Consider the following 10,478-nt stretch of genomic DNA (forward strand, 5'->3'; position numbering starts at 1 on the left):
TGACGTTGCGGGTATAGTCCCAACCCGACAATCGGCCGACATCAAAGTTTAGATATTCAACAATACCAAACAATAAAATTGAGATCAAGAGTAATTCAACCTCGGGTCATTCTCCCTAGGAATGCAATTGAAAGTGTTACACTTTTGGTTGTGGAAAAAAGGGAAGTGGTTTCCAATTCAAAGAACAAAAGATTAAAAAAACTTGAGAAATAAAAGAACTAAAGAATAATCAAAATTGGTAATTAATGCAAGTAAAAGGAGACAAGATCAAAACTAGTGAAAATACTATAAATGCATAAAAGAACCTTGACTTGGGAATGAGAATCTAAGGAATCCTATCATGGCCATAACCACAACTATGGTAATTATCATGAGTTAGTCTCGCTTAGTTAACACCAAACATCGAGGAGTAAGTCAAACAAGTATAATTGACCTTAATCCATAAGTCCTAACCAACTTACCCAAACTAGTTGATAAAAGGCTAGCGTTAATGGAAACAAGAGTCAACTAACTCCTCAAGAATTACCACTAAATATCGGACATTATGACTCTAGTATCCTAGGAACTCAACCCACAAGCCAAGGTGTGAAAATCTACTCAAGATCATCAAGTGGCATTTTCACAAACACTTGGTGGGCATAAAACCAAAACATGAGAACTTGCAAGAAAAAATAGGAAACTATAACCAACTACCAATAAAACCAAACATAAACAAGCAATCGAACATAAAGAGAGCATGAAATAGTAAATTCATCAATCAAAACTTTAAGAAACCCAAAATTGCGAATATAAATAAAATAATTTAAACCAAAAGAAAATGAAAGTAAAAGTGCTTTAATTAAAGAGAAAATTGAGAGTACATACAATTAAAGAAGCAAAATCCAAAATCAAAGCTTGCTATAAAATGCTACAATGGAAATTGATAAACCCTAATTAAAACCCTAAGAGAGCAATGCTATACTACTCCGACTCCTACTCCTAATTATGTTCTAAAAACTATCTAAGTGAGCTCCCTTGATATGTGTTGAATTCCCCTTGATATAGCATCAAAATTCAGCCTTCAAGCCTTCCAAAATGGGCAAGAGGCCTCAGAAATCGCGAAGCACGTGTTTCATTAATGAAACCACGTGCAGGGACCTGTGCGTATGCACAGGTGCTTGTGCGCAAGCACACTTCGCTGTGTGTGCTTTTCCTTGTTTTCTTCATGTGTTCTCCCTTCTACATGCTTTCTTCTACTTTTGCCTAGCCAATCTTGTCTAAATGACCTGAAATCACCCACAAAACATATCACGGCATCGAATGGCAATAAAGTAGAATTAAATTGTTCAATTTAAGCACAAAATTGTATGTTTTCACATTTAGAATCAAATTAGGGAGAAATCACAAAAGTATGCTATTTTGGTGTATAAGTGTGAGTTCATGTGCTAGAATCCATCTAAAATGAGTCAAAATATATCATCAAATATGGACTCATCAATTCTCCCACACTTAAACAATAGCATGTCCTCATGCTAAACTAACAAGGAAAATAATCAAAAGGGGTAATCAACTTATTAAATGCAACTATCTATATGCATGCAACTATATATATATATATATATATATATATATATATATAGTTTCCTATGAAGTTGGTGAAAACAAACAATCAAGTTCCCAAGTAAAAGTATGCACAAATAGGGCTAAGCAAGGCAATAATCCAATGCAAGCAAAATCTAGAGAATTGATTCAAGGCATCAAAATGAAGCAACTTGCAAGAATTCATAATAAAAAGTGTGGAAACATAGAATTGAGTAATTGAACCCTCACTATGTGTGTATACACTCTAATCACTCGGTGTCTAGGGTTTAATCACTCAAATCTCTTCCTACTCATGCTTTCAAGGATTTGCTCTTCATCTAACAATCAACAAACAAGTGATGCATGAATGCAATTATCATGAGGACTTCATATGGTTGTAATGGGATTAGGGTTAAGGTAGGATAGATATGGCTAAGTGGACTAGAATGATTGAATCCTTGATTAGTTTAAGTATCCAACTCAACCTTTATCAATCCAATAACAAAAATATGACTCCTAACTTCCCATCATTTCTTTTTCACCAACACTCATGTATGCTTTATCATTTACATCACATATGCATTTTTTTATTCATCTCTTTTCTCTTTGGGGTAACTTTCATCCCCTTTTTAAGATGATGATTATTATTATTATTATTATTATTATTATTATTATTATTATTATTATTATTATTATTATTATTATTATTATTATTATTATTATTATTATTATTATTTTAGAGTAAAATAAATGCATATGGTTTAGTAGTTCATACATGAGTGCTCCCATTTTCCAAAATCTTCAATGAAATACCCAAAACAAACACTTTCATTAATTACCAATGTTTTTCAAAATTCCCCCACACTTAAATGAAACAAACTTCTCAACCTAAGCTAATCAAGGATACAATCCAAGGTAAATCATGGTTTTCCACTTAAGGTTGTAATGTGCTAATATCAAGAACGATGGGGTAAATAAAGCTCAAATGGGTTTAATAATGGTAAATGAAAAAGGTAGGCTATATGGGTAAAGTGAGCTTTTAACAAAGATGGCCTCAATCATGCTCAATGCAATTCAAAACATCAATCCTTGGAAATAAAGAATTAAGCAAAACCAAGATTACAATCATAGAAGAGATATAACACAATGAACAAAGTTAGTGGTTAAAATGTGTAACCACTTAATATAGCTCAAAACTCACAAGGTATTTGTTCTTTCCTCTTCTATGTTCCATAAAAATTCATTCAAGCAAGTTTGAAAACAATTTTTCAAATCAATTCAATAGAATGCCCTATAAGGCTATAACCAAATTCTTGGAAAATTCTTGTTGTTTTTCACCAAAATTATTTCCTATATGTATGTATGTTGTGATGGATGCACATTTTTCAAAATTTTCTAGTTCTTTTCTAATTTTCAACAAGCAAAAATTAACATGAACAATTAGGATAAAAATAAACTAAGCATATGGTATTCACATCATCCAATCACAATCCATATCTATACTATATACCAAGCAAAATAAAATGCAATATATCTATATACCAAAAGGAAAGTGCAATATTAAATATAACTAGAAACAACTAATATATATATATATATATATATATACCAAAATGTAGCAAAAGATAAAGTACTATAAATATCTACAAAAGCATAATAGAACTGAAATAAACTAAATAAAAAGTGTTCAAGAGAGAATGTTTACACCCAAAAATCGTAGATCCTCTCCCAAACTTAGATGATGCATGGTCCTCCGTGCCAGAAACAGACCGGGAGTGATCAACTCTGCTAAGCTCCACCGGCTGGCGGTGGTGAGTGGTGATGACGCTGGTACACAATGATGGCGCGGGAAGTCTCTGTGGTGGTCTCAACTGTCGGCTCCTCAACTCTCTGGCTAGCTTCAGCTACTGGCTCTTCCAGTGCCGCCTGATGAGCGGATAATTTATACGCTTTTTGGCATTATTTTTAATATGTTTTTAGTAGAATCTAGTTACTTTTAGGGATGTTTTCATTAGTTTTTATGTTAAATTTACATTTCTGGACTTTACTATGAGTTTGTGTGTTTTTCTGTGATTTCAAGTATTTTCTGGCTGAAATTGAGGGACTTGAGCAAAAATCAGATTCAGAGGTTGAAGAAGGATTGTTGATGCTGTTGGATTCTGACCTCCCTGCACTCAAAGTGGATTTTCTGGAGCTACAGAACTCAAAATGGCGCGCTTCCAATTGCGTTGGAAAGTAGACATCCAGGGCTTTCCAGCAATGTATAATAATTCATACTTTGATCGAGTTTAAATGACGTAAAAGGGCATTGAACTCCAGTTCTACGCTGCTGTCTGGAGTTAAACACCAGAAACACGTCACAAACCAGAGTTGAACGCCAGAAATATGTTACAACCTGGCGTTCAACTCCAGAAAGAGCCTCTACACGTGTAACATTCAAGCTCAGCCCAAGCACACACCAAGTGGGCCCCGGAAGTGGATTTATGCATCAATTACTTACTTCTGTAAACCCTAGTAGCTAGTTTAGTATAAATAGGACTTTTTAATATTTTATTAGACATCTTATGATCTTTGGATCATCTTTTGATCATTTTTAGATCTCTAGACCTCCATGGGAGGCTGGCCACTCGGCCATGCTTACCCTCTATTTACTTATGTATTTTCATACGGTAGAGTTTCTGCACTCCATAGATTAAGGTGTGGAGCTCTGCTGTTCCTCAATGATTAATGCAAAGTACTACTGTTTTTCTATTCAATTCAAATTATTCCGCTTCTAAGATATTCATTTGAACTTCAACCTGAATGTGATGAACGTGACAATCATCATCATTCCCCCACGAATGCGTGCCTGACAACCACTTCCGTTCCACCTTAGATTGAATGAGTATCTCTCGGATCTCTTAATCAGAATCTTCGTGGTATAAGCTAGATTGATGGCGGCATTCATGAGAGTCCGGAAAGTCTAAACCTTGTCTGTGGTATTCCGAGTAGGACTCTGGGATTGAATGACTGTGACGAACTTCAAACTCGCGAGTGCTGGGCGTAGTGACAGACGCAAAAGGAGGGTGAATCCTATTCCAGTATGATCGAGAACCTCAGATGATTAGCCGTGCTGTGACAGAGCATTTGGACCATTTTCACAAGAGGATGGGATGCAGCCATTGACAAGGGTGATGCCTCCAGACGATTAGCCATGCAGTGACAGCGCATCGGACTATTTTCCAGAGAGGATTAAAAGTAGCCATTGACAACGGTGATGTCCTTACATAAAGCCAGCCATGGAAAGGAGTAAGACTGATTGGATGAAGACAGCAGGAAAGCAGAGGTTCAGAGGAACGAAAGCATCTCTATACACTTATCTAAAATTTTCACCAATGATATACATAAGTGTTTCTATCCTTGTTTTCTATCTATTTATTATTTATGTTCGAAAACTCCATAACTATTTTATATCCGCCTGACTGAGATTTACAAGGTGACCATAGCTTGCTTCATACCAACAATCTCCGTGGGATCGACCCTTACTCACGTAAGGTTTATTACTTGGACGACCCAGTGCACTTGCTGGTTAGTTGTATCGAAGTTGTGAATGAAAAACAATTTATTAAGACGTGCGTACAGAGTTTTTGGCGCCGTTGCCTGAGATCACAATTTCGTGCACCATCACCTCCTCAGTGTCAGGCTCGGGCTCTGGTGTATTCGAAGGAGGTGGCCCGGGGTCTCTACCCTCAAACTTTGCCACAATCTACTGGAAGCGGCGAGCGTTGCGGCACTCGAAATGGTGGAGGGTCTCAAGGATCTCCCGACCCAGCTCATATAGTGTCTGAAGTTGGGGTGTAGGCACAGGAGGTGCAGGAGGTGCTGAAGGCTCTGCTGATGCTGATGCTGATGTTGGCTCAGAGGTCTTCCTCTTCTTCTACAGCGGTCTGTCATACTCGCCGTAAGGTAGGAATGGCTGGGTACTCTAAAGGACAGACGTCCGGTCTGTCGGCGTCTCTCCACTCCAGACAAAGCAACTAGTCTGGTGATCATCGAAGGGAAGGAAATGTTGTACTTCTGCTGTTGGGTCACCTTCCACATCGAGTCTCTGATAAGGGAAAGAACAAAGATCCTCTTCCCCTCTAGAATAGCCCATAGGAGAACGGCCACACGGACGCGAATGTGGGTGGCATGCATGCTTGGCAGAATGTAGTCGACAATGATTTGCTGCCAGATTCTCGCCTCAGAATTTATGTCGGTGCACGCGATGCTCTGTGGAACTGCATTCTCTCTTCTACTGTACTCCCATTTGGCCTCAGGAATGCCAATCTTCTTCAGAACCACGTCCAATGACAGCTTGCCCATTGTCAATTCCTTCACTATCTGAGGGTAAGCATCGGGCCGGAGGAATAAGGAATCTGTAAGAGGGCCTCTAAGGCATGATCAGAGGTGTCCAGTGTGACACCTCTCAGAAAAATAGTTGGTGCATCCCTCTTAAGCAGATTTCTATAGAATTCTTTGACCTGGTGTTCATTGATTTCCACCGGGTCGAATCCTACGAACTTCCACTGGTAAAAATTTAGTTTGTCAAGAATTTGATCCGCATATTTCTCTGGTAAGTTCAGCTTCCTCTCGTAGTGAAAGACTTTCCCTTCCACTTTCTTGTATTGTTCTTGGGCTACCGCATTGATGATCGTATCCGGTTGGGTACTCTGAGGCATAGGAGGAGAAGGAGCCAAAGGGTTGGCTTTCTCCTTTCCTTTTCGACGCATCCTGAAAAAGACAAAAATAGAATACAACTCAGGAGAAACAGATGAAAATCACAGAAACACAGAGGAAATAATCAAATAATGCAAATTAGAGCCAATAAGATAAACAAACACTCAATTGAGAAAAAACATGTATAAATTAGCCAATATGCTAAAAAAGAACCGTATTTTCCTACAATCAAGCAACCTAAGTAGCATAAAAGAGAATGAACAACAATTGAAGGACATATATGACTTAGGTGTACAGTGGAAGTGAATTGAATTGAGAGGAATTGATTATTGCAATGTTGCATTTGAATTGAAAAGATTAGCAAAAATTGGCACAAAAGGAAATAATCAATTTGACAATTGAAGCACTTGCCTATTCACGAGAAAAAAAATGGCAAAATGATCATGTATCCATACCCTTGTTCCAAAAGCAACACTTGATCAAAATCAGAGTGCATTTCTCAAAAAGATTTGTAAGGAACAAGTTATTGTACATGATCATTGATGTTAAAGAACACATGAGTAAGCATTTAGTCAATTCACTCAACAAACACTATATGTATTGCTGCCAATTTCACCAAACAGATTTCAAAATTTGTAAGTTTAAAGCTAGTTTGGTGTTTAAGCAAAAAGAGATGAGCAGTAAGTACATAACTCAGCAAATTACCAGGCTAAAGGAAAATGCAAAGCTAATGTTAACACCAAACAGAATAATCACAACTGCGTATTTCAAGTTCAGATTGATGTTTAAGCATAAATAACACAAGGTGCATAAACAAACTCAAGCTCAGTCCTCATCCAAAACTGACATAAAACTACACAAGTATAAATAACAATGCATAATGGGAAGAAAATTCAAAACTATGCTGATCAGACACAGAAATTGAATAAAAAATCCATTCAGGCATTACATTAAGCATGTTATGTGCATCAGTAAAAAACAGCATTCACAGTACAATCATAGCAGCATTCTAGCAACTCAGAAAATTCATGAATAATTAGCCGACATCAACATTCAATCCAAAAAACAGAAATCATCTAATCTAATGCCTCCTAATTACTAAAATAGAAATTAAAAGCAGTGAAAATAAAGGAAACAAAGCAGAAATAGGGGGAAACATGTGAAAATCCTAGTTACAGGGAAGGAAAATGGAACCTTCGTTGACGGGAAGAAGAAGAAATGGGGAGGCGAGGGTGGTGGCGGATTGATGTCGCGGTGGCACAGAAGCTCGCCACCGCTAGTGGTTGGTCGCCGGACTGGAGGCGCGACTGGGGTTGGCTGGTACAGCAGGGTGCAGCGCAGAGACAGGAAATGGAGGAATGTGGGAGAAGGAAAGGGAAGAAGGAAGAGAGAGGGGCGACGGTGGTGTGGTCGCCGATGGTGATGTTTAGGGTGGACGGAGGTGGTGGTTGGGTGACGGTGGCTGTTGGGTGTAATGGTGGTTCAGAGAAAGAAGAGAAGAGAAAAGGGTGAAAGGGGTTTTGTGAAGCGTGACAGTCTCCTTTTTGAATTAATGTTCGAAAAGTGACCTGTGCGTACGCACAAGGTCGTGTGCGGACGCACAGAAGAGAGAAATGAGGGGTGTGTGCGCGCACAACAGCGTGCGGGCGCTGCAAATAGAAGGGACATCGCCACCTCTATGGACGCACAAGGGGTTGTGCGCGCGCACAGAGGAAAAAAAGGGTTGCGTTCACAAGCACAAGTGGTGCGTGCGCTGCGACCAAAAGGGTTGGCAAAGGCTGTGCGTGCGCTGAGAGCTATACGCATGCACAGGTGGCTTTCTCCCTTTTTTTTTCAGAACAGGTTGAAGTGTGCGTACACACGCAATGTGTGCGGCCGCACAGGGATAAAAGAAGGAAGTGTTCACACGCACAAGCTGTGCACGTGCTGTGAACAGAGAGAGTGTTTAGGAGTGTGCGTGCGCACATTGCTGTGCGTACGCACAGGGACTGAAAAACAGGGGAACTGTGCGCGCGCACAAGGCTGTGCGTATGCATAGGTCTCTGTTCCTGAAACAAAAATTATGCCTCTAAGGCATCAAACTTGACATCCAAAACAGGTTTTCAAGTCCCAAAACACCATAAAACTCCAAAAACACATTATTCCACTAAGATTACTTAACAATCATCAAAATAAAACTAACCAACAAAGCAAAACAACCAATTATTCATGAAAAAAAAGCTAAAGGAGAGAAAGTTAGAAGGATATTACCATGGTGGGGTGTCTCCCAACTAGCACTTTGGTTTAAAGTCCTCAAGTTGGACTTTTGAGGAGATCCTTGTTAAGGTGGCTTGTGTTTCCAATCTTCCTTGAATCTCCAACCCAGTTTGCTCATGATTTGACCTCCGGGGTCCCAAATGAATTGCATCAAACTCTTAAGAAACTTCAAACTAGCAACTAGGGTCCATGAGTGTTGACTTTTGAAATTGATGTCCGGATCCCATATTCTAGTCTCTTCATCTTCTTTTTTATCTTCATTGTTGCACTTAGATGAACTTTGTCTTGAATCACCATCGACACACTTGTATGCTCCCCAGAATCAACAAAATTGACTTTTGCACCATAATTAAGCTCCAAATGTTGAATTGGCTTCCTTGATGAATTTCCTATATTTTTGCCAATCAACATTCTTCTCTCCGCCATCCACTACTCCAAGAAGGGTGTGAAGTTGATAATCCGTCTCTAAGAGGGCATATTGATGTGGGCCTAGAAATCTCGTTGGAGAAATCTTCACCCACTCAATTCGTTCTTGCACAATTATCTTCACTTCTTGGTAGCTAGAGTCTTCCTCAACTTCCTTTAAATCTTCTTCATCATAACTCAAGTCAAAGATTGGAGGTCGTGTGAAGTCCACATCAACGTCTCCTTCAAATTTAAGCAAGGGGGGCTCATGAAAGTTATTGAAGGGATTAACCAAGTTGGACAAAAAATCTTGAGTGATGGAATCCTCTTGATCAATTTTCACCAATTCTTCAAGTGCCTCTTCTTGTACTTCATGTTGTAACTTGGTATCTTCTTCTTGATTTTGCAATTCTTCGTTCACTCCACACTATGCACTTGAGCTTGGTTCTTCACATTCAACCATAAAAGCCTCTTGAGTGTGGGTTGAGCGCAAGGAAGCTAATCGGTCAAGAGTTTCTGCCAAGGTAGATATGACTTACTCTTGTTTCTTCCGGAACTCTTGTTGTTCTTGAATGAGCACGAAAAATGCTTCTTGTGTGGCTTGATCCATACATGAAGATGAAAATTTAGGTGATGAAGGTTGATAATCGAACTCATGAGGATAAGGATCTTGGTTTGGTATGTAGTGAGGTGATGGTGTATAAAATTGGTGACTAGAAATGTAAGTATTTAGGTTCCATGGGGGTAACTTGTGGTAATTGTGTGGAAAAGTCATGAAGAAAGTATAAACAAAACTTAGTAATGAAAACAAACAAACAACCAAAAAGTGTTATTTACACTATGGACATATTTACAACAACCTCAAACTAGCACTCAATTGCATCCTCGGCAACGGCGCCAAAAACTTGATGCGCAGCCCAAGGCGGGTTAGGAAATTGTTATCTCAAAATAAGGTTGACGTTGCGAGTATAGTCCCAACCCGACAATCGACCTACATCAAAGTTTCGATATTCAACAATACCAAACAATAAAACCGAGATCAAGAGTAATTCAACCTCGGGTCGTTCTCCCTAGGATTGCAATTGAAAGTGTTACGCTTTCAGTTGTGGGAAAAAGGGAAGTGGTTTTCAAATCAAAGAACAAAAGATTAAAAGAATTTGAGAAATAAAAGAACTAAGAAATAATCAAAATTGGTAATTAATGCAAGTAAAAGGAGACAAGATCAAAACTAGTGAAAATACTATAATTGCATAAAAGAACCTTGACTTGGGAATGAGAATCTAAGGAATCCTATCATGGGCATAACCACAACTATGGTAATTATCATGAGTTAGTCTCGCTTAATTAACCCCAAACATCAAGGAATAAGTCAAACAAGTATAATTGACCTTAATCCATAAGTCCTAACCAACTTACCCAAACTAGTTGATAAAAGGCTAGCTTTAATGGAAACAAGAGTCAACTAACTCCTCAAGAATTACCACTAAATGTCGGACATTATGACTCTAGTATCCTAGGAACTCAACCCACAAGCCAAGGTGTGAAAATCTACTCAAGAT

At 38.7% G+C, this 10,478-nt stretch overlaps 1 pseudogene; it reads right to left on the reverse strand.

The window, feature by feature from the left end:
- Nucleotides 1-5,627: 5,627 nt before the first annotated feature.
- Nucleotides 5,628-6,311, reverse strand: LOC148566840 (uncharacterized; annotated as a pseudogene).
- Between the last annotated feature and the right edge of the window lie 4,167 nt (nt 6,312-10,478).

The sequence above is a fragment of the Arachis ipaensis genome, chromosome B4 (genome assembly GCF_059453495.1).
Source record: "Arachis ipaensis isolate K30076 ecotype BB chromosome B4, ASM5945349v1, whole genome shotgun sequence".
Classification (NCBI taxonomy): Eukaryota; Viridiplantae; Streptophyta; class Magnoliopsida; order Fabales; family Fabaceae; genus Arachis; species Arachis ipaensis.